We start from the raw sequence: 27081 nt of genomic DNA on the forward strand, positions 1-27081 counted from the left end.
ACAAATTCTGATTTAATGAAACTCAGGCACCTCTATTTTTAGCCAAGCTACTCCTGTGATTCCAGGAGTGAAGGTTGAGAGTCACAGGTGGGGTGTTGGTGAACAGAAAGCCGTCCGCAGCCACTGGGTACACAACTCTCCTGGTGGGCTGGAGTAGGCTGGAGTTGGAGTCTGCATGCTGCCCCTTGCCCCAGCCCTCCTGACCTGTTTGCCTTCCTTCCTGCCCAGGCATGTGACCACTTTATTGCCTTCAGAGGGGAGAAACCCAGCCTGCAGGCTTCCCACGCCTGCTGCTCACCTTGCACAAAGGGGCCAAGGGATCGCTGGCTGCTCCCAGGTGTCAGGCGGCCACTCCCGCATTCCTACATTCCTGCATTCCACGGAGCACAGCGGCCAGCACACCGTTTCCTGGTGGACAGGGCCTGTGCTGGCAATGGGGGAAGCCCTGTAGTGCACTAGACCCTAGATGCCCCAGGAAAACATGTGAGTACTTGTCAAACGCCTAGACTCATGAATTCTACTATAGCACATAACAGAATTTCTCTCATCAAATTCAGTGAAATGAACTAAAACATTGTAATCAGATGCTTAATGAAAATTATGGACTATGTAAACAGGAACAGAAATGGTGAACCTGCAAAAGAAGGATGTTGGCCGGTCAGCTAAGTTTACACACCAGCTGAGTGACTCCCCAACCACTGTGGCCAGACAGCATGCGACTCAAATCTGTGCTTCAACAGAAGAACAAATTGCTACAACTCATAAATCTTCCGGGTCATCTGCAAATAGTTGAAACCGGGAATGTTAAATCCATGAATGCCAAGGGCGCATTCATATATCAAAATGAACATTTGTGTAGACAACATGAGTCCAAGTGAGAGAAATGTGCAGTTGCATTTATGTGTGAATGGCATAGATAAAAATCTATCCATGAGTCTCTGAAACAATAGCTCTATAGTCCCCCATATTTCAAAGTCAGCAATAGGTATAAGAAACAGATTTTTCTGAATCAAAATCAAGGCATGGGATTTGAGAAAATATGTTTTTCCAAGTCGTAAATGTATTTACAAAGAAGGGTTGCCCTGGGCTCTTCAGAGGACAAAAAAGCTACAGACAAGCGATGCTGACAGACCTTCATCCATCTGAAGAAGGTGGGAGGTCTGGTTCACACAGCACCTCAGAGGCCCGCAGGCTGCATCTGAGCGGCAAGCCCTGAGAAGCCCATGGCTGCCCCACAGGCTGCCTGGGGCAAGGGCCCGAGTCTGGAGAGGAAGGGCAGCAGAAGTCCAGGACCAGTCAGATGGAAGCCCAGACAGTGTCCTCCGCCAAAGACACCAGGGCAACTGCATGACTATCTAGGAGATTAGAATCCACCCCAGGGAGGTGGGAGAGGAAGAAGAAAAAGACCTGAAGGGGTGTTTTAACTTGAATGTGACGGAATTGTAAAGCTGAACTTGCTGAGAAAATTCTGAATTGCACTGAGTTTACTTGGAAATGACTAAATTCAAAACTCTGCTCATCCAGAAATCACGTTTGTATAAAAAGATAAGGAAGACAGTTGTACACATCCCAGTGTGTGATGGGGAAAGAAAAGGCAGTCCCTTGGATGGTGGTTATTCTCTCCTCAAGTAAGCAAGGCCCCTCTTCTCATCAAGGCCAGGGCAAGAGTGGGGGCCACTCCCTGAGATCTCCTCCAAAGCCACTGGGGCTGGGAGTGGCCAGGCAAAGGCCACCCTCACAGGCAGGCGTATGTGTGCATTCACTCATTCACCTACCCAACAACTGTCTTCGTAGAGCTCCATGCCCTAGAGCCTTGGATTTCTGGATCAGGAAGCCAAGGGAAAGTTTGGGAAGCCAAGAGCCACAACACCAGACTTTGCTAGGTGGACAGCCCCCTTTAAAAACCTTCCTTAACAAAGACGGCTTTTTTATTATTATTATAAAAGCAGGTATTGCCATGTGTTAGGGAAATGAGCACACACACAACCTTGCACAGGGAGTAGAATGAAACTTGAGTGGCTTTTCTGAAAGGTAATTAGATAGTACATATCAAAAGTCTTTAAAATGTACATACTTTCTTACCCAGAAATTCCAGTTCTAGGAATTTGCCTAAGGCAGTAATTAAAAAGGTCGATATAATGCAGCAATTAAGAGCCAGTCCTTGATGTCAACAGAATCTGGGTTCAGGTCCTGATTCCACTGATTAGCTGAATGAAACTTTGGACAAATTATTGCATGTGTACTTCAACACTGGTGAGTGACACGGGGAGTACAGTAAAGCCATAGCACAAGGCTGGTCAGAGGTTAAATGAACTGAAATAAGGACATGCTCACACCTGCGTGCTTGGCGAGGTGGGAGCTTAATAAACATTCCTGCTGTCCTGGATGCCTACTGTTTTCTATACATAGAGATGATGTACAAGGATAGTCATCACACTATTGTTTGTAAAAGGGAAAAGATAAAGTGCAATGAAAATATTTAATAATAACTGATTTGGTTAAACAAATCATGACACATCCATTTAATGAGTATTAAGCTGTCCTTCAAAAATGCTATGGAAATGTATCTATTGCAATGCAGATGTCCACAATGTATCATTAAGTGAAAAAATAGATTTAGGATGCACAGCTTAATCTGCTTTTTTATTAAACATGCATATATGTGCATAGAAAGATATATAGAAAGATGGACTCTAAGATAATAACACTGTTGTCTATAAGTGAGTGTATGGATTTTTTTAACCTGTATTAACTTTGACTCTTTGTATTGACTATGTATTGCATTTATAATAAGCAAAAAAAAAATTTTTCTTTTTTTTATGGGAGTATCCCTTTTAAAATGAAAATGCTCCTTGGGAGGCATAGGTAAATTTTATCAAGTAATTATCAAAATCAAGATGATCCCTCACAGAAGAATTGCAATAAATAATGTAGAAAGGGTGAGGGGAAGAGAAAAAAAAATCACTCTCAGAACACCACAGTAATAGTTTACTGCAGGCAAGATGCAGGTTGATGGGTGCTGAAAGGCGTGGGTGAATTTGAGCAGTAGAATATTTGCGTCATCTCAGAGTATCTCCCTCAAGATAGTTATGCATAACCCAGGGGAAAATAGTAGCTCTACAATGGAGAGGACTGGCAGACAGAACCCTGACCACACCATCAAAGCTGGCATCGCCAGCAATAAGACACGTCAACATCGTGAACCCCGGATACGACGCCCTGCATGAAAAGCGCATATGGCTTCTCTGGTATTCTGCCCAAAAGGCAGGACTTCCATCTCACCGTGAGAACACATCGGACAAACCCAAACCGAAAGACAATCTGTAAGACACCTGACCAGTTCTCCTCAAGAGTGTCAAGGTCATGAAAGACAAGGTGAGGTGAAGAAACTCCTAGAAACTGGAAGACACAAAGGAGCTGTGACCCTCCAGCGTGAGGTCCTGGGCTGGCTCTTAGGACAACTAAACAACTACAGGACACTAATGGAGGAACTGGGGAAATCCAAATGAAGTCAATGTTGAGCTAACCAGATTGTCTGAATATTAATTTCTTAGTTTTGATCATGTTTATATGGTTAGGTAGGAGATTAACATTAGAAGAACCTGGGGGAGAGGCATATAGGAACTCTGTACTATTTTTGCAGTTTTTTCTGTAAGTCTAAAATTATTTCAAAATAAAAAGTTTAAATGTAAAGTAAGACTGCCCAAGCCCAGGTACTGGGGTTAGGCATTATTGGGAAGTCCCAAAAGGACCCAGAGGAACAGTCTCCTTCTCATGTTTAAATAGAAAATACGATTTTTACAACTTGTTAGGTTAAAATTAAATTAAAGCAAACATAGGGGAATGTAGGTATCATATCAGCTTTCAGGACATGACCATAGATAACATTCACAGATACAATCAATATTCAGCATTTCTCTTTTAAATTGTCACTCTTCAAAAGACTTAATTTTGCCCCATTCCAGTTAACTGGTTCAATTTCTTTTTAACTCAATCAGCTCTTTTTTTTCATGTCGTATCTGTGAAAATACAAAAATTAAAATCAAAGTCCTTTGAATATTAAATACCCCAAAAGTGTCTTTATTACTGGTCATGTCTTTTGCTTGCCTTTCAAAATCAGTTAGGAAACATTGGTATCCTCAGTGCCTTCTGAATTGGTATCCGCTGTAGAAAGGAAACCACCAGTCTAGACAGGGTAGTAGACATGCTTTCCAAGGGAACAGAGAGTCACTCTCCCAATCCCAGCCTCTTGGTAATTACAACAGGCAGCACCTGCAAATGCAATTAAATATCTTGGTGTTTATTTATACTACCTCATTAATCCTTAGCAACAACTGTCCAAGTGGTCAGTATACCATCTCCATTTTACAGCTGACAAAACTGAGGCTTAAGGCAGTGAATTCATTATTCTCTAGGTCACAGAATAAGTGGCAGAATCAGGTCTAAGGTACAAGATACATTGTGATTTATTGTGTGTTTTCAAAACTTTTGTAAAAGTTCATTGATGAATACCACGAGTATTAGTCTACCTGGAAACTTCTAGAATCCAAAACTCCTGGTTGAAGAAAGAATGTCTATTGCATGTAGGAGCCTGCAGGCATAGATCACCCTTTCAACCTTGTGTAGGGTATCTGAGATTACACAGATCTGATTAGAACAGGGCAAACAAAAACTGTACCATGCAAATCAATTCAAGCACCAAGTAGAAGCTTGCCAATGTAGAATTTCTCCTTCGCCATACAGATTCATTTTACATTTTAGTATGCAAAATGTCAGTTAACTTAAGGTGAAAACTGGATTCCCTAATCACTGTAATTCCATATGTGGAGACTGTGACTGGAGAGAGTGTACCACCTCCTTGCGGTCACTGTCCTCCCTGTTCTAAACCATCCCCTACACATCTGCCAGATTAATCTTCTTAAAATTTTAATTACTTCATTCCTCAGCCGAAAAACCTTAAATGGCTCCACATTGTCTTTGAATTATTGTCTGAATTCCTCAGCAGTCTGGCTCCAATCTCTCTTTCCAATAAAATTTTATCATCAGTTAGGATAATTTCCGTAACAACTAACAAAAATCTCAACTCAAACTGGCCTAAACAGAAGGAAATTTATTTTCTCATACAACTGTGAGGACAGAAATAGGACAGGCTTTGATGAGACTTAATCCTCAAAAAGCCAGGTTCTGGCCCCATGTCCCGAGGATCTGCTTGCTTACTCTCACCCCTTCTCCCTCTCTGTCTCCCTGCCCCACTTCCTCCCTTTCTCCATCCACTCATAGGACATTCTGTACACAAGTCAAATGAAAACACAAATCCTTGCTTTCCCACTTGGTCACAGAACATCCTCCCCACCATTTCTATCCATCCTTCAAGGCCCGCATCTTCCATGGCCCATCCCTGCTTTTCCCAACAGAGAGTCTTGCCCTCTTTCCCTGTAATTTTATTGCTCTCCACACCTGTGTCTTTGGCCCTTGCTATGACCTTTTGTGTAAAGTAGACACTCACATCTGTACTTTACCTGCTGTACTAAATAAGCTCGTTCACAGCTGAGTCCAAGTCAAGTCCCTCTTTCTATCTCCATTTCCTGACTAGCGCTTTGTACAGAGACTCGCAATAAATGAGCCAATCAATCAACAAACATGTCAACCTTGTGGGAAAATCTGTGCAGTTATTTGTCCTGAGGCTCCATGTCTCTCTCATTTGGTGGTCTTCAGGGCCTCAGCCATGTAAGAGAAGTTTTTGTTTTTTAGTTAAATGTGCAATTCTCATCAAATAATAAAAAGGATTTTCTTTCTCAAAAAAATCAAATTTCACAAAAACTCCTAAACCTTGGGTTGCAAACAATCAAAAGAAACTCAGGTTTGGAGGAGGAGGTTCCTGCAGAAAGAATGTTGAGCAGAAGAGTTTTTCCGTCTTAAACAATCACAGGGCCCAGGAGAGGTCCACCTCATGTCAGTGGTATTTCCTCTGTGTTCCCTACTCACCTCACATTATCCTTGTCTAAGTGAAACATCAGACAAAATCAGCTCTCTCTTGGTATTACTTCATTCAGAGGCCCAGAGCTTACCTGCTCTAAGATTTGCCTGCCCTGCAGTGGAGTCCCAGAGAAATCCTCAGGGAGTACGGCCGAGGGGAGACCTCACACGGTCACGTCAGTCTCTCCCTGACCACACACCCACCCAATACCATTGCTCATACACACCGCACTGGAATCTGTATTAGCTCAGAGAAAATCAGGCACTAGTTTCCTTTAGTTAATTACAACAGCAGAGAAGTCAGCAACAGGCAACTTGACGCCTGAGAGCTCTGAGGCAGAGGGTGAAAGTCTGTTTCATGGTGAGATGAGGTCTGTCACCAGATGAGGTCTGGTTTGGGATTCATTCACCCACTCATCCTAAGATATTTAATAAGTGTCTGTTAGGTGTTAGGTACTAGGTTACTAGTTATAAGCTTTAGACTTCTTTTGGACCAGCTAGAAAAGCCAGCTTTATCTTCTCCCGAATCCGCTCCCTTGTCCATGCCCAACAACTCAAGCTTTCCTCGAGGTGAGGAGCTCAGGCTGAGGAGCCCCCATGGAGGTTCTGCCCCGGGTCATAGGGCAGATGTGGCCAAGCCTCACCAAAGGCTGTGGTTTCAATAAGCCAGATGGCCATGCCCCACGGATCGCTAAATTTTGGGTGGGGAGTTCACCCTGTCATCCCTTGTGAAAAAGGCTGTGAGAACATATCATTTATGACTTGCAAATAATGCCTTATTCTAGAACATAGGCCAGAGAAGTCCTTTGACTATGCTGAGCCAGGGTGGCCATCCTAGCACCAAATTTTGGGGGTCTCCATGGTGGTGGACAGTGGCTCAGAAGGCAACTGCTGATGGAGAAATGGCTCACTCTTCATCACTCACTCATTCATTCATCCAACATACATTTATTGAGAACCTTCCAGTGGCCAGGTTCTCTGCCCACTAAGACATATAAGAAATAATTACCACATGCTAAGATCAGTGCCACAATAGAAATAAGCACAGAGTGGGAAGCAGAGGAAGGAAATGACAAACTCTGCCCGGAGTGTGAGAGAAGGCTCCGAGAGGAGGTGACATGGGATCAATTAAGCATCAGAGATGTTCCAGCCAACAAACCATTCCCGAGCATCCAAAGCAAATGCAAGCATGAGCAGAGATATGAATGGTTTTACTTTTGATAAAGGAAGAGTTGGGAAAAGGTCGAGATTTTTTCAGCTACATACTGGGATAAAATCATTGCATGACAACAATTCAGGTTGCTAATCACTTTATCGACAATAACTTCTTTCCTGGGGCCCTTCTGTCTCCTCAGTTCCCTGTTGTTTGTGGGTAAATATCCACCTGCTATTTTACAGTATTCCTGCTTAAATTGGCAACCAGCTGCCTCTAGGAAATAAGATATTATGTTCAAGTATAACTGTTTTTCCACCCCCATCTTATCACTGAGAAAAAGACTGAGTCGAGAAAGTATATTCTTAAAATAGCTTCTTTTAAAAATAAAACCATCAGTGTGATATAACAGTAGTGCTGAGAATTCATCTCTTCTAAGGTGTAAGCTTGAGGTAGACAAAGCATCCTTTGGTGAGTTTTAAGACATTTCACAAAGCAACAGGATCAGACCTAGTCTAACATCAGTGATCACTTCTCAGTCAAACTAAAGAATTAGCTGCTGAATTGCCTCTCTTGAGAGCGTTTTTATTTGAAACTTTTATGGCCGTTGGAACTTTTGAGACTCTTCTATAGCAAATTGCCATGGTCTGGGAGCTGAAATTTTTGGACCAGCTGGATGCTGCCTGTCTGCTCAGTAGAGTGCTGGTCGGATATGCCAGAAAGCAGGAGCACTTAGCAAGAAGGCCATGCACTTCTGATTGGATACACACATAAATAAGACCACCCTGACTGGTACAGGAAGAAAAACAAAACATCTAGGCATCCCTGGTCAAATAGCAGCCCAAAAGGAAAGGGAATCCCTAAGCCAAGAATAGGTGGTAGAATTTCAGGCACGCTGGTCCATGCATGGAGTGGAAGAGATTTGCCCAGGAGGTGGGGGTGGAGAATGTGGGGTAGGATACTGTTGTGTATAGCCTGCCAAGCGAACCCTATTTCACAGAGGCCCTGTCACTTACATTCGTGTTAACAGGTGAAACAAATAGTTAATTTTTTCATTCAGGAAACATCAAGATTGTGATACAGGCAAAAAACAGTATCTTATAGATGTAGCAGATTAAGGCCCAAAGAAGTTTGATGGCCTTCTTATAGTCCCAAAGAACTTAATAATGTAAGCAATTGCATAGTAGCAAACATTTCCAGACCGAAGGTGAAAATTTCCCTGCAGGCAGCTCTGATCCACAGCATTTTTCTGAACTTGAAAGGGGACAACAAGATATGCTTTATAGAAGCCCGTCTCTATTCCCTCCAGGTCAACATAAAAGTCATAACAAATCATAACATTTTGAAATTCAAGAAAATCTAATAAAGTTCAACTCCTCCTTTTCACAGATGAAGACGACAAGGCCTCAGGGAATACAGTGGCCTCCTTAAAGTGACCCAGCTATCAAAGTATATGAAAATGCTAAAACTTTCACCTGAGTCATCTGATCTCAACTTGATATATCTCCAACTCAAAAAAAATAAAAAAAGATAATAAGCAACAATAATAGAAATAAAATTTCCATTTATTCAAAGGTAGGGAACATTCATCAGCCACTACAATTTCATGGAAATACCAGCCTTGCATTTATCTTCTTGAAGCTATCGACAAGCCCAGGTGATCATTTCCCTTGGTGAGTACCTGCTATATATGGCTAGGATTTGTTTACTGACTCTAATGGGAGCCTGTAATTCTTTACTGACTCTAATGTAACTCTAAGCTTTCCAGGAATTGTGCCATATTCAATGCATCCTTCTCCTTGTTGGTTTTATAAATTCACAAGGTAAATTAGAAAATATCTTCCTTCTCCTACGGAAACCTGAGATTGCTGCTTGGTATATTTAAAGCACTGTGAGGAAAAAGCAGGAATAAATGCCAGATGGAGAACAACCAGGCCTCTAGAGGAATTCTCTAAGCCCATGTGTACTTCCTACATGCTCTACTCTACTGCTGCAACTCAGTGTTTGCTCTTGATTCTCACCTGTTTCCATTTCCTGGCACCTGCTTCCGGGTCTCTGCATCCACGAGAGCCTGTCCTAGTTGGACACACTGGAGTTGTTATGCTTCCATTATCTTGAGCACATGCCCACTTCCCTTTCGGCCACCTTCCTCAACTCCCACTGCCTGCCACAGACTTCCAGTTACCACTCATCCTAGTCTGTCCTAGGTATGAGGGACAACTAAGCTCCTGGAGCAGAGGTTCACACATGGATAAGATTTCCTGAAGTAAGTAGTTACTTATTTTTTTAATTGAGTCACCACATTTTAGTGGTGCCCCAAAATTACATGTTCAAAAAGCTACTACCACTTATTAGCTATTACCATCATTACTTTATTTAATGAATGATATTTCTTGCAGGTTCTCGGGGTTTTTTTAATAAATTGTATTTTAACTCAAAAAGAGTAAGAAAAGCATTAGCTTGTTATTTAAAATTAACTTAATGAAAAACTGAATATGCTGTCCTTCATTTTCTTATTTCTCCTCAGTTGAGTGAAAATTTCATCACAAAGTTTAGGGGAATGCCACAAACTCAGTAATCAAGATAAATTATATTTTAATGAAACCGAATTAATGCAAAAATCCATCCATTTTGAGCAAAGTATCACAATCATCAATAAAGACATGATCAGTATTATACTGAAGTTTCCTTTTGCTACAACACCAGCAAGGCTCTGCCCGCACTGGCTTGTGACTCAAGCTGGCAACCATGGTGGGGACAGTAGCAGTTAGATGGTGTTCACATTCAGCAGACAGTGCTGTGCTGACTTAACACAGGGGCCACAAGGGTACTCTCTGTCCCTAGTGTGGTCTACCAGCTCATTGATATCTAGTGTCTCAAAAGAAGGCATACTCTCAGGGCCCCTGTCAGGGGTGTAGGTTGGGCAAGGCAGACTAACCAGGGTTTTCCTTATTTAAAAAAAACTGATGAACTTCTTGAAGAATGAAGGGGGATGTGAGAACCAAAAACTCAGGTCTGAAAACTCTTCAAGGAGGAAAATAGGGCTGTCCCTTTAACACCTGCTGTGGGTGCCAAATGGATAAAGTGTCCATTCTGAGGGGATAAAAAGGGTCAAGCCCATGAGCTCAGGCTAGGGACCCTCTTTGGAAGTCAGCAAAAGGAGTCAATGCCTTAAGGTGGCATTCTGATTCTCTTCCTGCCATTGAGGGAAAAAAGAGGCATATAAAAAGCACACTATATCTCCCTGAGGGGTGTTGAGACTGTATTTATTGAGCACTCCCAATGCTCAGCACTTTGCAGGTATTATCTCAATTCATGTTGATAACATTGCTTTGAGAAATGCATTATCCTTTTTTCATGATAAAGAAACTAAGGGTCACTAAGGGTCATAGTAGTAGAGCTGGGACTTAAACTCCCGGGAGTCTGATTCCAGAGCCTCCATGCTTAACCACTGGCTAAACTGCCAGTGAAGGTAAGACAGGTAGGAAACACATACCCAAAATAATATTGATGGAAGGGTGTTTGAAGAACATGCAGTCTGTCAGTTCCTCTAGACATTTCAAATTTCAGCCTTGGATCAAACAAGAACACTAGCGAGCAGTACAGCCATCAGCTTGACATTGAAGGACATTATAAACCACCACTGAAGGACAAACAAATCTCACAGAAGATGCTGTTGAAGGCATCATCCACTGCCTTGACACAGCATCTTCCTTAGCAACACCCAAGGGCAAATACTTCCTGTTACTCTTAGCATCAGGAAAAGCTGCGTTCTCTTCAACAGTCACTTGGTTTGTAAATGCAAACAGAGCAAATTCTGCTCCTGTTTGGTGTCCATCTTTGTTATGGCTGCTAGGAGTTGTTAAGCCAAATTTGTATCCCACATCTAGAAACTCTCCAGAGCTATATACCCCTAACACACCTTTTGGTATATACTATGCTCACATCTTACTGTATTAGTTTCCTACCTATAATCTCCTGTGTTCCTGATTTTCACAGCTATTTATCTTTTCCTTCATTTATTACACTCTCTCTAATCTCTTATGGAATGAGGTGTATAAATGAATAATAAACAGTTTTCTTTTTTTTTAATTAATTGGAAATGACACCTATTCAAGTCCTTGGATCCCAGGTCAGAGGAAAGCCCCGACTTGGTCAACCAGGTAGTGCCTGTGGGACCCAACAATCAATGGAAGCATTGACAACACAGCACCCAGCAGAGCTACAGTATAAGTGGAAAGGGTGAGTGATGGCAGTGTTCATGTTCGCAAAGAGAGGAACATGAGTACTGCCCCAAAGAGCATTTGAACCACTCTGGGGACTCTACCAATGAGAAAGGGAGGACTTCAGAGGGCTGGGTTTCCATTCACAATTCTGGTACAGGCTCAAACCTGAGACTTCTGTTAGCAGAACCCACATACTCTTGAGACCATCATTCCAGGCTACAGTGTCCTGTAAGACACGATTATGTACATGAAAGATTGAGCTGTGTTTTTGCACTGGTTTGCCTCACTAGTTTGCAGTTTGTAGCCCCAAATCATAATTGTGCTTTTAGGTACTATGTTTATCTCAGGTCTACAAATCACTGGGTTATTTCAGTTTTGAGGGAGCCCTCAAAGCTACCAAAGCTATTCAAGGCACTCAAATCTTTAATTGTTGATTCAATGATATTGCCCTTGCAAAGCCAGATTGATTGGTCAGTTCCAAATAGAGAGGGATGCCAAAGGGGAAGGTAAGTTTGCCTAAAGAAGAACCACATAAAAAGAGTTTTGATCAGAGCCTTCCTCGCTCAGGGTGCAGAAGCAAGTACACTCTAAAGTCTGCATTCAGTGGTCCCCCACCCCCACCCCCACTGGACCCTGACTGACAGAATGATTAAGTCATGCCTGTGTAGGGGCTAGAGCTTAATGATGCATAATCATGTCAACACTTTTCCTAAATGATTATACCTGCCATAAGAAAATGCCCTATGCTAGATTGGAAATATCTGGAGAAGATTTTCATGTCTCTGAATCAATCAACCAACTAACAAGTATTTACCGTTCATCACCCATGAGTTCAGCACTGTGACAAATTTGTTGGAGAGGACACAAAAGAAACCAAGACCTGATTACCGTCCTCAAATAACTTACTCTTCAACTGGAAAGACAAGCCAGTTATTAAAAATTAAAGTATCTTTATTATCAAAGCATTTGACATTAGGGGTAAAAGCTTAAAAAAGGAAAGAAAGCACTGAGAGTGGGGGGTTCTTAAAGCAGAGGTAGAATTTGAGCTGACCTTGAAGAGGAGGTAAAATTTAAAGAAGAGCCAAAAATGAGCAAAAGCTCATTCCAGGTTGGGGAGAAGGGAAGGAAAGCTGAGAGCACAACCAGCCATGGTAGTTTTGGGGCTGCCCCTGGAGTCCTGCCGTCACTTTGGTTGGCTTAAGAGACACTGTCAGACACTCCAGGAAAGGAAGAGCATTTCTCCCGAGACCACCCAACCCATACAGCTGTGCAGGGGCAGCTCCAGGTTTCACTTTCCTTCTTTACCAGTTGGACTTCATTTGATTCCTTTCCCTTCCATGTGTGTCTTGCCTTCCCAGTTAACTTCTGAGTTAGAATTTTGAAAGCACATTTATTAGGGTTTGTAAAGAATGTTCAAAATAGAATTACTATGTATTTTTCAACAGCAAGCACTGCCCTTCCAGAGAGCTCTGCTGCAAGGAGTACCGCGCGTCGCGCTCTGCAGTGGGAAGAGGGTACACCTTCCAGTTAACAAATTAACACAATACGGCTCCATTTGCCCCTCTGCGTCTGGCCACCTGGGACATCTGCGTTTTCCTTGGAGATGACGATGGAATTCTCTTAAGGAATGGGGAACACATGTATTCTTGGGGATGCGGGCAGGGATATAAGGGACTCAGAGCCAGTCAACATGCAGTCCCAAAGCAGCCAGCGATGTTCCTGGAGCACTGCGAGCTGGGTGGAGCCTGCGTTCTCCCGCCAAGCGAAGGCCGTCAGGAAAACCCAGAAGGGGCAGCACATCCTGTTTCTTCGTAATGACTCTTCCACCGGATTGTCTGAGACATTTTGCTGTCCTGAGGATATAGGGCTTGTTTCTCAGCCTTTTCCAGTTGGGCTCTTCATTGCTTCCTGCCGGTTTCTATTAAAATGGTTTACTGGGATCCAAAAGCGGCAGCTTGCTGCATCCAGCTTTTTATTTCTTTTCTCCCACTCCCCTCTTCCCCTTCCGGTATTCCTAAATCATCCACCATTACCCAGGGGATCCCTTCCTGTAAGTCTTCAGAGAGAAACAATTCCTGGGTTGGATAGAGAAGCAAAGCATTATGTGGCTCTAACTCCATCTCAATTACTATTTGGCACTACATTTTATGAGTGAGAAATGCAATAAAGCAGCAATTTCTAAATTTAGCTAGCATTATGTAATGCAATAATTTATTCCATAAGACTGTTGTTGATATATCACCTGAACTATTGATTAGTATGAAAAGGCAGTGTACAGGAAGCCATATAAATCAATCATTATTTAAAGTGGTTAATCAAATATCTAATTTGTTTCCATGACTTTTCCTCCAGTAATCATGCTGCATTATCATACAATGCACCTAAGGACTGTAATCCAAATCCACAAACTAACACCAGAATACCACCTAACGAGAGAGGCAAAGAGATGACTTTCTCACCCTATTGTTTGAAATGTTGGAAAAGGCAATGAAAGTAGAATAAATCATATTTTTCTTCCATACATCTATCCTCACTTTGCTCTCTCCCGGAATAACAATGAGCTGACACCACTTAAGGATTACAATTACCTGTCATCATCATCACCATGTGATGAGGAGGCTACTGCCCATTGCAAACGCTGCTTCTGAAAGCAAAAGATGCTCTTCTCAGAGAATTTTTGTTTGTTTTTTTTGCTTTATAGGCTCCTTCAGGCAGAATGGGGCAGACAAAAAAAGAGATGGAAATTCAGTCAGGAAAACAATTAACCAGCACAGCTTCACTGCGCAGTAACATCAAATCATACAGCAATTAGAGCTCTGCAAAACCCCCATTTGGTTGCATGCACATTTAAGGACGAAAACTGATATGTACACTGAGCTAGCTGATGCTGGACTGCAAATGAAAAAATCAAAGAGGCAAACATTGGAAAACCTCATTCTCTGCCTAATCACAGCTCTAGAATGGTGATTTGAGCTAACAGTATTTCTAGTCTGTACATAAGAAAATCCATCTTCTCTCTCTTCAACCTTTGGTAGATTGCCAGAGAATTATCTACCATTCTTTTCTCACACATTGAATATAAAAAAGTTAATGTTCGCTGAAAAAACATACTGCACTTGTTGACTAATAAAGGGGTTAATTAGTCCATTGTCCTCACAGATTACCAAAGCTTCAATTGTTAAATCGGGGAAAGCAATAACTAAAGCTTTCCAAAAAGCAAGACAACAGTGCTTTTAATAGTGGAAAAATCTATAAGTCTTTGTGTTGCTGAGCTTTACTACACAAAAGAAGTTTACCTTTATCTTGTGAAAATGCCAGTGTCAATGTCATAATCTACAAAATATTCATGTTTTCTTTCCATATTTTTCCTAACTGATGTTTCTCTCTTGGAAAGATTTTGGTACAGTAGGAGCTAATTTGTAATACAGTAGGAATCTCCCCAAAAGAAGCAATCCACAAAGGCTCATTTTTCCTTGTCTGTTTTGGGAGGTATTTCTGTCATTTGACCATGAGTTGAAAAAAATAATAAAGTGATTAAGACATCTGCCTCCCTTACTTTTTTAAATAAATTTCATTTTAGAATAATTTTGATTTACAGAAAAGTTGCAAAGGTAATACACAGTTTCTGGATATACTTTACTGAGTTTCCCCATTTTTTACATCTTACATTACTATGGTACATTTGTTTAACACTAAGAGACCAGCATTGATAGATGGCTATTAACTAAACTCCAGACTTTATTTGGATTCCACCAGTTTTTGTATTACTGTCTTCTCTCTTGTTTGGGATCCAACCTATTGGTACCACACTGCATGTAGTTCCACGTCTCCCCATTCTCCCCTGGCCTGTGATGATTTTTCTTTCCTGGTTTTTCATGACCTTGACTGTCTTGAGTACTGATCAGGTATCCTATAGCATGTCCTCCAATCTGAGTTTCTTTCTTTCTTTTTTTTTTTTGCTCTCATGCCTAAAGTGGGGTTATGGGTTTTTAGAACCCATATGGATATCAGATGCCCCTGCTTTGAAACAACAATAAGGGCAATTCATCCCCTTATCACTTCATATCAGCGGGTATGTGGTACCTACCTGACGTCACAGGGAACAATAGCCTTCATCCTTGGTTAGGGTAGCATTTACCAAGGCTCACCACTCTAGATTGATTGTTTCTCCCTTTCCTTTATTTATTCTTTGGAAGAGAGTCACTAAGTCCAGTGCACACACAGAAAGGGTGGTAGGTGAGAACCATCTGGAGAGGGAAGTGTCTACATTAATTTTTTTGGAGGGGGGAGTATCTAGGAATTATACTGTAAGAAAGACTTGTATCTTCTCCCCAGTTTATTTATTCAATCAGCTGCTTCCCTTAATTTCAAAATAAGACAGATCATTGAAATGATGGACATCTTCACTGTGCAAAGCACTAAGAAAACACATTAATTTTAAAGAAATATTTCCAAGGCCTTTTCAACAAACCAAATATAATATTCATTTAATATGCCCAACAGAAAATGTACACATGAAGTTATACACCCACTCTCTGACTTCCAGCAGAGCTCAGTGAGCACTATACAAATCAATTTATCCCAAGCAGTTTATGAAGACAAGCAGCCATTTAAAACTTCGAAACATCTGGTTCAGCAAATATTCCTGTCACCTCTCAACCTTACTCAGCTACATAATTATCTCTGCAGAGGAAGCAGGTGTCCAAACCCTTGTTTGAAGGCCCCATTTGGCATCTTCTGGCTCCCAAAGACAACATGTGGGTCATTTCCTGTGTCAATGATCTCCATCACAACTACTCTCTACCTTTCTCCAGTCATTAGTTATTACTCAAGCCTTCAGCAAACATTTGTTTAGCACTTACTATATGCCAAATGCTGTGCTGGGTATTGGAGCACCAAATGGAAAGGAAAATTACATTAACAAATAAGCTTAGAGAATAGCAAGTTGTATATGAGACACATCAGTGGGGTACAAAGGGGACAGAGGAGGACTAATCCATTTGCCTGAGAGGGGAAAGAATGAATGGCTGAGTAAAGATGCTGCGGAAACCGGGTCCCAGGCATGATGCTATGCTAGAGAAGGGTAGGCCATGTGAGTGAAGGATGACCTAGGTCAAAGCAGAGCCTTGAGCAAAAGCACTGAGAACTTTCAAGAGCTGATGACATGAGATCACACACCTTCTGTCACCAGGTGATCAAAGAGATCATCTCTTTCTAAGAGGATCCTTGGAAAAGTCCTGTCCCCTGAAAGAGTCCATGGTTTGCTTGATCCTTTCAGTGGTTTAAAGAACAGAATAATTGACCAAATGATGTATGGAAAGTACTTTGACCCTTATTCTATGGACATGCCACAAGATTACACCTTACATCTCACCCAATGCAGAAGAGAAGGAAACAGAATAAGACACATATTTACCCAACATTAATCAAGCTTCTGTCATCTCTGAGTACTGTACTAGGTACCTGTATATGTTCTCTCATGTTTTGAGAGAATGTTTGTTGTTATTATTATCATCTTTTTACAGATGAAGAAATTCAGTCTTACAGGGTAACGTGCAGGTTAGACACCGGAAAGGGGTGAAAAATAAGGTTTGAATCCAGTTCTGATTTTGATTGAGCCTGATTTCCCCCTCTGATATTTCTTTTCTTTTTGGTAGGTGAAAGAAAGATTTAGTAAGCAAAGGGGACTTATATTTGAGGCTTGTCTTGGGTACCTGCAATTCAATCAGACCTCCACACCTGCCTGCAGAATCTTAAGCATAATTAACAGGGTTCAGTCACAACTGTAGTCCAGACAGTCTCAAATAGATATAAATCTCCCAAGGCTATGTCCTTGAAGTGTCTCCTAGTGCGCCAATAGTGGGCAGGATGTACATTCCAAGCACAGGGGAGATGGGTAAGAAGCCTTTGATTGCCCGGGTCCAGCTACCAGGTCAACCAGTGGTCATGTCCTTTCAATGACCTTCAACACTCGAACCCTCAAGACTGTTTACACATACCCCTCTTCCACAATGTGCAGTGAGCCGTCTGCAAGGGGTTTCCTTTGGGTGGAGGTGGCTCATTTGGCGGCTAACAGGCTACACCAGAGGCAGATGCCCCAGCAACAACATAGGCATGTGCAAAAGAAAACACAGATTGTGATAATGATTCACAGGGTAAGTAACAATTTTTCCACCAATGACCCCATGATTCAAACCACTGTTTTACTAAGTGCCCTAGGCTGGGGTTGGATCACTCAGGAATGCTGTGTCCCCATGTGATTTAATAAAGACAACACATTAGCAGACTCATCAGGAATGAGCGCACAGCATTCTGCATGGATGATGGCACAGGTGTCTCCTTGCGGCAATAATAACGTCCAAGGCCATCCTGTTTCAAAGGACAGCTTTTCTCATTAGAAATAGTTCAGAGTTCAGTAACGACAGGCTTTGCCGGCTATCATCTAAGGCTTGCTGTGTGAATTTAGTAAAGGCTTCTCTGTGCTCCAAGGTCCTCCAGGCCCAAGGAGGGAACAAACACAGCTGTCAGATGGCCATACCAGTGCAAAACTACACACCCACCTGGCCTTGAGGAGAGGGAAACGGGCAACCATCCAATCATCATTACTGTGGGGCAGATTCTCCCCTGAGCCCAAGAAAGCCAGGCAGTAGCCCAACCTCCCAGGTAGAAGCCACAGTCAAAGATCCTTGTCACACAACCAGTGGGCCCGGTTCAGGCTGCCCTGTCAACATCTGGGCAGCACGACCAGTCAGTGCCAAAGCTGTCACTATCCCTTAATGTGACAGAATGCCTGCGCAGTCCCTGTGGTATCCATCCCACATTCCCGGTACCGTTGGATTGGTTCTGTTTAGAGTGACTTTTCTGTCCTAACGCTGAGGGACCTGGTGCTCAAAGGTCCATAGCTTGGGGTAACCCACATAAACCCATCTCCAACCTGAGCGTGGCTGCTCATGGCTCTGATGGTGGTATTTTTCGGACCCTGTGTCCCATCGGCAGTTTGATGGCTGCCTGTGTCCTTTAATTGACAGAGAAGGGGTACCCATGCCCAGTGTTTGTGATGGCATGTGCAATGGGCCAGGTTTGGGGATTGGGACTGATGATGTCAGACAGTGAGGAGGACGCGTTCTATCTTGTTCTTCCTAATTGTGCTGATCAGGGCCCCCCAGTCCCCTCCCTAGAGCTAGGAAGCCCACTACGGCAGTCCCACCAAGCCCGCGATGGGCAGCCACCCACATCCTCAACAGCTGGATCCTATGCTGAGGGATCCATGATACCCACAAACCATTGCAGTACTGGAGCAAAACCATGCACATTTGCATGTTTATTTTCTACAAGGTGAGAGTACAGCAGTTGCTGCCACTGGGCCTACAGAAAGTGATGGGGGATGACAATTAGGGGAAAAAAATCAGTGTGAGGTTAGCAGGACTTGAGGAAATGGAAATCTGGAGTTCTGAGACCAAGTTTGAACAAAGTCGCTACACTTTGGCTCAAATATGAGTCAAACACCTAAGATCTAAGACATATTGATGCAGGGATGAAGAGGTGGGAGCATGACTTTAAGAAAAAAAAGAGTCAGTGGGAATAAGAAACAATGGTGACACTCAAATAGGCTGAGTGTCATGCACTTGAAAAGTCAAAATTAAAAATTCTGTCTGACAACAAGTCCAGGTAAATAACAGCGGGTCTCAGACCACAGAAAATAAGGCTGGTAGGAAGAAGAGAAGAGCTGCTCCCTGCCCACACCCCAGATATACGAGGGCTAACATGACAGGGCCTAGTCTCTTTTCCCTGGGTGACTGCCTTCTTTAGAAACAAAGAAACCCAATAGCAGTATCAGTTATTTTGAAACAAAAGTTAAGAGGAACAAAAATAAGTTAAAGAAAAACTAGAAGCAACCATATGTAATTATCTATATCATTTTTAAAATTACAGGGGACGCTCTAATAGAAGAGGGCTACTACAAACACACCCCCTCTTTCCCTGCCTTAGTTTGTAGTCAATCAAGATATAGACCCAGGAGTTAGAGAGATAATGAACATTTTCACTGAGAAAGCAGATATGGGGGAGTCCAGCGTAAGTCAGCAGTGGCCATGGACCTGCCAGCGCTCTGCCCCAGAAGCTGGCTGTCTCAGGGGCAGGCAGGGCTGACCATCTGCAGGCCTTCAGCTGGGGGGCTGCTCTTAAAAGAGGAACCAGAGGATGTGCTGTTTGCAGAAGGGGACAGATCCCATGAGATGGGTGAAAAGGGCTACCTCTTCTCCTAAATCCACAACTCAGGTAAGCATTAATCTGAAGAAAAGCCAGGTGCGGTACTCCAGTAGAGGTACCCCCCCGCATAGAAAACAGGAAGCGTAGAGAATGAATGTTCTCCCAAAACTAAGCACAACATCAAGACACAATCCTTAAAGAACAGACTGAAATATTTGACTGGATAAAAGCCATAAATGTCTACATGTGAAGAAGAAAAACTATATATGTATATAATTCTTGTTCTTCACTGTAGTTAGGGTCTATAAAGTCACCATGAGCACTGAATCAGCAAATACTGAAGCATTGTTCCTGGGGAAAACACAGGGCTGGGTTCCAGCAAGCCTCTGATTCTAATGTTTTAGTCACACAGTCAATACATAACCTTATTTTGTGTGTGTCCTACTTAAAGACACCTTATTTAATATACACTGTTGATTTACTAACACTGAATTCACAGCCAACAGCGCTATAACTCATGCTGCAGGAAGCTTATCTAACACATGTATTTTCTAAGGCACATCACAGCCATCTTGCACTTTGGGACACTACACAGCACTGCAGCACTGTCCTTGGGGGCCATTTTGAATAGCAAAATTGCAAAAAATATCCCACAAATATGTGAAAAACATGATATACTAAATATACTGTTAAAAAGCCACTTATTTGCAGCAACAGAGCTGAAACAAGAAGGCAGAGGACTGTCTTGTTAGACCTCAGCTAGGAATGTTCATGTCATGCAATTGCAATTTGTTCCCACTCTGTGCATGTCTACAAATGATCTCAAAACACCACGAGTATTGATTTGGGGTTACAAGTAAATTTTAGGGAGTATGCAGATTTGTAAACACAGAATCCACAAATAATGAAGATGGCTGCACACATACACTTCAAAGGCAAATGAAAAAATGAGAATTCCTTCACATATGTCAGATAAAAGATGTATTAATTCCTACATAAAGGTATTTTGTAAATTAAAACAAAAAGGCAAACATTCCAATAGGAAAAAAAAAATCAAAGGACTTAGGCAATATATGCTTAAAGAAAGACACATAATTTCTAGAAAAAAAACTCTCTGCAACTTTTAAGTGAAACACAAGCCCCTCCTTCATATACACTTACACGCTGTGGACAGGAATAGAGCTGGGCATAACCATTCTGGAAAACAGTGAGGCAAGGCTTTAGGAAACTCATCTCATTTAACCCAGTAATTCCAATTTCAGTAAGTAATCCTAAGGAAATACATTATTAGAGATAAACAAATAAATAAATTAGCGCAAAGATACGTTCATTGATATTCTTTTGCACATTGTTTATAATATATATAAAGTGGGGAAATCTTATATTTCAAAAACAAAACACCAGTTAAATAAATAATGATATACCCACAGAATAGAATACTATACAGACATTAAAATGATGTCTAAATATGTCTCAATAAGATGTTATACATATATACAATAGAATATTATTCAGCCATAAAAAAGAATGAAATCTTGTTATTTGCAACAACATCCTAAAGGGTATTATGCTAAATGACATAAGTCAGACAAAGACAAATACCATATGATTTCACTTATATATAGAATCTAAAAAACAAAACAAATGAAGTCACAAACAAAACAAAAATAAACTCATAAACTCATGAAGAGAACAGACTGGTGGTTGGGGAAGAGGGGTGGATGAAATAGGTGAAGGGGATAAAGAGATACAAACTTTCAATTATAAAATAAATAAATCACAGGGGAAGAAAAGTACAGCATAGAGAATATAGTCAATAATATTGTAATATCTTTGTATGTTGATAGATGGTAACTACACTTACTAGGGTGAGCACTTAATGTATTTAATTGTTGAATCACTATGTTATATAATTGAAGCCAATGTAATGTTGTGTGTCAACTATATTTCAATACAATAAAATACCTTGACATGACACATGTGTACTTTCCTTCTGTAATTTTATTTAATTAAAAGACACATATTGTCATCGAGAATTGTTCTCAATCTATAAGTGAAAAAATATTATAAAACAATATTCACACTATGATCTCATTTTCGTAAGTCTGCAAATATATGCACTAAAATGTTAAGAATAAACTACATCTTAGGGATGAGAATATCAGTATTTCTTAGAATTTCTTGTCTCTCTTTTCAAATTATTTCTATGATTACTACATACATCTTTTGAAGCAAAAATGTTTAACCTTAATGTCATATATCTGCAATGATCTCAGCATCCTTGATTTAAAAAGAAAGCTGGTCTTTTCTTCGGTGCTTCCAAGGAACTTAAGCATTTATATTTTTTCAAAAGAATTGGTAGCACTGAATAGATTAATAGGTTTGATAAGGAAAATAACCTTTTATGGCTGGTTTATGAGAAATTGTGTTTCTCTGTATATTTTCTTTCCTGCCTTCAGACATATGCCCAGTTCCCTTGGATTTCAGCTGCAGAAGCTCAGGCAGTAGACTGAACTTCACACACTCACAGGACAACACACAGGTGCCTTTACATTGTCAGCGGGATCTGCGCACTCTCTGCGCTCCAGGGCTTTTGTCGTTTTGCAGTGCGCTGCTGGCAGCCCTTCTCTTCAAGGCTATCGGTTTAGCTGTTGGGGAAGGTGTGGTAATCAAAGATGTCGTCTTCCCCTCTCACCATATGGAGCTATTGTAGAGAGTTTATGTCCTGCCATTTCGCTAACTATAAATAGAGCCATGTTGTTCTCTCTGTGATGTTAGAGTCTCTTTAAAATATAATGGCTATATTTTTTGCAGATATTCTGATTCCTGCAGCTTCTCCTGTCTCTCAACCATGCTGAGCATAGTCTGTGCCTTATTTTCAAATCTAGAGTAGTCTGCTCTCCTTATGACAATAGATGTTTCAGGGATATGGCTCCAACTGGTCTCTAAGAACAGTGAATAGTCCTTCATCAACAAAATCTTACTGAGTAAGTCTGGTGAGCACTGCACACTGTGAGGCAGGGATCATGGGGAGATGTCAGCCCTGCCGGGGAGGAGCTCTTTATCCAGAAGGAGCTAATCAGCTCCCTGAGTTGACATCCTCCATCCAAAGGCATTCTCCCACCAGTCCTTCTGTCCCCCTTGTTTATTGTCCAGGGGGGCATATCTCTTTCTATTGAGAGACTGAGAACTTACCTCAGGTTTTTCAGAGCTAATGTTTATCAGAATAAACACACTCAGATCTGCCTGTCATATCCATGAGGCACTTGGGCATCTTCCTCAACTTCCTTGACCCAAAATTCTCCACTTCTAAGGACATTTTAGGCCCTGGGTGTGCTCTTCTCTTCAGCATGCTAAAAGCTTGGTGGATACTGAGTGTATTGATTATTTACAATGGAAGGATACTGAGAAATTTTCTCTCCAACTATACAGTAACCGGTGACATGTACCCAGAGCTGGGGAAGTCAGTGTTTGTACAATATTATATGTTGTTGAAGAAAAATAAAGAAGCAAATAATGACATTGTAAGATACAGTCTCTGTGTAACTTAGAAGAATAAGAATGGCTTCAGAGTCAGGCAGACTAGGTTTCATTTCCTGTCCCACTACCCACTAACTCAGTGGCGTCAGGCTTGCTACTTAATATTTCTGAGCATAGTCTTATAAATGAAGAAGCCAATGAAATAACGCCAACCTGACAGAGTTGCAGTAAAATTAAATTAGATAATGTATGTAAAGTGTGCTCCATTAGTCCTACCTCTTAAAATTGTGAATGACTTTGAAAGAGAGTAACTTTCTGCTTCACTGGTATACAGCAATTCATGTATTGAGCAAGGTTTACTGAACTGCTACTAAGAGCAGGCTGATATAATCACTGGGGGATGAGTGAGTGTGGTTAGGGGTGGGAGGAGGCAAAGAGGAAGTAGTCCCTGTGGCACTGAAGTCAGTCTCACAGTCCAGCAAGAAGGGACAGGCATATTCACAGATAAACATGGTTAGTGGGTAAATTCTATAACAGATGTACTACAGACAGAAATTTACAGCAGGGGTTGATTAATGTCTGATCATTCGGCATTCGGAGGGGGCAAGGCTTCAAAGAAGAGACAAAGTACGGGCTGAATCTTAAAGTGTTATTAGGAGTTCCCAGACAGAAGCAGAAAAAGAAAGACTCAAAATTATTTGATCATGAAAAACTAATGGAAGTCCCCACTTTGGCAAATACCCACATGGTAAATACTCAGTGGTAGATACTCAGTGAGTATTTAATAAGCTTACCATCTAAACAAGGTAAAAACACATAAAGGCACATAGAAGGAAATACTAATTTCACAAATCTCAAACCACTGATACGCAAAAAATAAAATCTTTTTCTCCCGTAAAGCCTATCTTTGTTTCTTTGTCAATCTCCATATTTTTTGATGCAAGAAATGTGATCTAGTCACTTCTAGCTCATCACTTGCAGTTAATTCCATATTGTTTTCCACAGTCACTTCAGGAAATGACTGCACATTCATCTGTGCAAAGGATGCCCCTCCCCCATCCTTTTCCAAGGATCATTTTCTTAATCTGTGAAATGGGGCGAGTTACACCTACATTAATGGAAGTTTTAGAGGCACTGCTTGTATGTCTCATAATACTAAGCACAGAGTATGTGCCCTGTATGTGAGGCCAGTAGCTATTCTCCCCCTTCACACTGATCTGGACCAAGGACACTCTTGGCACCCTCTCAACCAACTAAAAAGAATTACTTTATACAAGGAAAATACATCATAACAGGTGGTAGAATGGTATAGAGAAATACACTCACTCTGATAACTGAACCCTAAACCCTGTAATTCTCTACAGCATGAGACTCTGAACAACATGCAGTTGTATGTACAGTTCCATGTACAACACCCCTCGGCCAAGCAGAGCCTCACTCACCATCGCTTGGAGGAGACCTGAAGCCACTTTTTTAAAGTGCAGTACAGTGAAACACAAGTTTGCTCAGCACTTCTCTGGATAATGATGAACTGTGTATCAGTAAAACTTCAACCACAGGTATTTTATCTGATCAATTTTACTTGATCCATTTAATACTTCTAAGGAATACCTCATGGTCAAGAAGGCTTTTGAGATTCCCTGAGTTACTTAAACAATCTGAACCCAGGCAGTCCAATGTTAGCAGAAATAAATCAGTACACGGTCACTGTCCAGGATGCTGGCCAGAGTTCTGTGGCAATGCTATCAGATTACCCTTATAATTGGCAGAAACAGTACCGCTCAAAGATAACCCTAGACTGTATTAACAAACATCTATGCAAACTATTTGTTACCTAATAAGGAGAGGTTCAAGGGAATAAGAGTCATAGAATTACTTTGCAAGCTTCACAGTCTTCAAGTAACCCAACTATGAGGTCTGTTCTGTGACCAGGTGGTCGAAGACCTAAACAGAGTCAGTAAGGTAATGGTGATGATGATTAGTGAGAAGAGTGGAAAGCAGAAAATGAGCACCAGCTGACAAACCAGAAAACTCCACCATTTGTGTTTTCTTCGGTCAGATCATGGTAAAGAGATGACTATAGGGATTTACCAAAATAATATTAGAACTTTAGGATTTCTCCAGGTTCCGTAGAATTAGGGACCAACAGGCCCAGGCTTGAGAAATCTCAGGTATGTAAGTCTTCTGTGGTTTCACTGAGGTCCTGTTGAAACCAAATTAAGTTGTAGGATGAGGTCTTTCTTTATTTGAATGATCCATCCTGTCTGGCTCTTCCTTTTCTAGATTATTTTTTTCTAAGCCTCAGAACCAAAGGGGGAAAAAAAAGGAACCAGTGCCTAGCTCAGGAGATGTGCCTGCTGAATATCCAGTCCTTCCATTTCAACCCAAAACCCTAACAATAGGATCATTTGACATTTGACACAGTTCTTTCAACCCTCTCTGCTTCTCATCTGTTCAATGGAAAACAAACACTAAGTGCTCCAGAAATCAGACTTACTCAAATTTTCTAGTAACTTGAGTCCTTAGAAAACAATGCAATAGCTTTCACAACTTCCATGTTTTTTAAAGGCTGTACAGCAAGAATCAACCAGTTCTCCTTTTTTTCTCTTTCTCCCAGACATATGAAGAGGAAGAATTTTAAAACAGAAAAAAGATTAAAAGCAAAGTCTGATCTATGACCCACTTACAACCACTATTCCTTACCACGGGGGTTAAGTACCTACCTTCATTTGCTCCTGCCTGTTAAGCTTGTTACTATATTACCTGATAAAATTACTTCTGGATTAAAGTAACCATTTTGGATATGGAATTTGGGTTAGAATAATGGCACCTGCAAACATACACACATCTGTAGTAACAACCTATGAAAAAAAAAGAAAAATAGCTAAATTCTTCACCTAAAGAAAAATTTGTCCAGCAGTGCAACTACTTGCAAGCTATGCTGAAAGTATGTCCAGATATTCCTGTAATTAAAATGTGATTCTGGAAACATCATTAGTACCATTTATACCCGTTATTGCACATACTAAGAGTTAAAATATATCAAATGTTGAAATATTAATGTTAACACTTTCTAAAAATCCATACCTGCCTCCTGTTAATTCAGGAGAGTCATGTAGACCTCAGACAACCTGAAAACAAAAAGAAATGCCAGTCGTCAAACTGAACCGTATTCTTGGTTGCCACACTTTGAAAACAGACTCAGAATCTGATCTCCAAACATTTTACCAATCGGAAGAAATAACAAGGAATGAAAAGAATCCTTTTTAGGAAAACATTGTCCAGCATTCTCATACATATGTGTATCTTTTAAATACTAAGAAAATGAATTTGGGCTATAAGAAGTTTGAATATAATCTATCATTTGTGTGACAGAAAGAAAAATTACTTCAGCTATTTCCAAAAATTGCTAAGTTCCATGTATAGGAGTTAAAAATTAATTTTTTCATTGAAACAAGATCTTAAAATAGCAGTTAGTCCTCCTAGACAAGCCTTCAGAAATCAATTTACCTTATCATATTGTTGAACTATTAGATATTTAAAAAGTATTAGCTAATGCTACCATATTTATCATTGCAATAGCATAGTAGCTACTACAATATTATCAAATCTCATGGCATAACTGGGCATGAAAAGTTGCATTGTAAATAGGACACAATAGACTAAAAGTAATACCAAGCATCATTTTTACTTCTAGAAGGCATATGTGGGTGATATTCTTTTTTCAAGCTTTTGCATTTCTATTTCTCTCACCTAGAAATGATTAGCTGGGTATTAAAATTCTGACTAATACCCAGAATTTGTCAGTACACAACTATAACCCCTCAAACCCCATAGACATTGTTTTATTGCTTTTAATTTCTTACCACTGGAAGATTGGAAATCCAAGGCAGCTTGCTTTTTAATCCATTGTTAATAAAATGTTGTTAATGCTGTGGCTGTTTGATGGAAGGAGGAGTGATGGCCAGATATAGGTCAGGATGTCTGTAGCACATAGTGTAAGAATATATCTGTGTGTTTGTATTGCAATTTTAAATC

At 41.0% G+C, this 27081-nt stretch overlaps 2 long non-coding RNA genes across 10 annotated transcripts in view; one reads left to right on the plus strand and one right to left on the minus strand.

Moving 5' to 3' along the window:
* Window positions 1-12447, plus strand: part of LOC118969184 (uncharacterized) — a 28290-nt gene extending 15843 nt beyond the window's left edge. The window contains exons 4-5 of one of the 4 annotated variants that reach the window (XR_012129375.1): window positions 229-8802; window positions 11248-12447. This is a non-coding gene — a long non-coding RNA (uncharacterized lncRNA). Of the gene's footprint in view, window positions 1-228 lie in introns of all 4 variants that reach the window. The other 3 variants (XR_012129376.1, XR_012129377.1, XR_005057098.2) reach the window with 3 other exon arrangements.
* A 278-nt stretch (window positions 12448-12725) lies between these two features.
* LOC118969278 (uncharacterized) overlaps window positions 12726-27081 on the minus strand; it is a 36019-nt gene continuing 21663 nt past the window's right edge. For 4 of the 6 annotated variants that reach the window (XR_005057237.2, XR_005057231.2, XR_012129373.1 and 1 more), the window contains 6 exons: window positions 26131-26174; window positions 25135-25904; window positions 20725-20834; window positions 15443-15602; window positions 13944-14060; window positions 12726-13430 (listed from right to left, as the gene is read on the minus strand). This is a non-coding gene — a long non-coding RNA (uncharacterized lncRNA). The remainder of the gene's footprint in view (window positions 13431-13943; window positions 14061-15442; window positions 15603-20724; window positions 20835-25134; window positions 25905-26130; window positions 26175-27081) is intronic. The other 2 variants (XR_012129372.1, XR_012129374.1) reach the window with 2 other exon arrangements.

The sequence above is a fragment of the Manis javanica genome, chromosome 3 (genome assembly GCF_040802235.1).
Source record: "Manis javanica isolate MJ-LG chromosome 3, MJ_LKY, whole genome shotgun sequence".
Classification (NCBI taxonomy): Eukaryota; Metazoa; Chordata; class Mammalia; order Pholidota; family Manidae; genus Manis; species Manis javanica.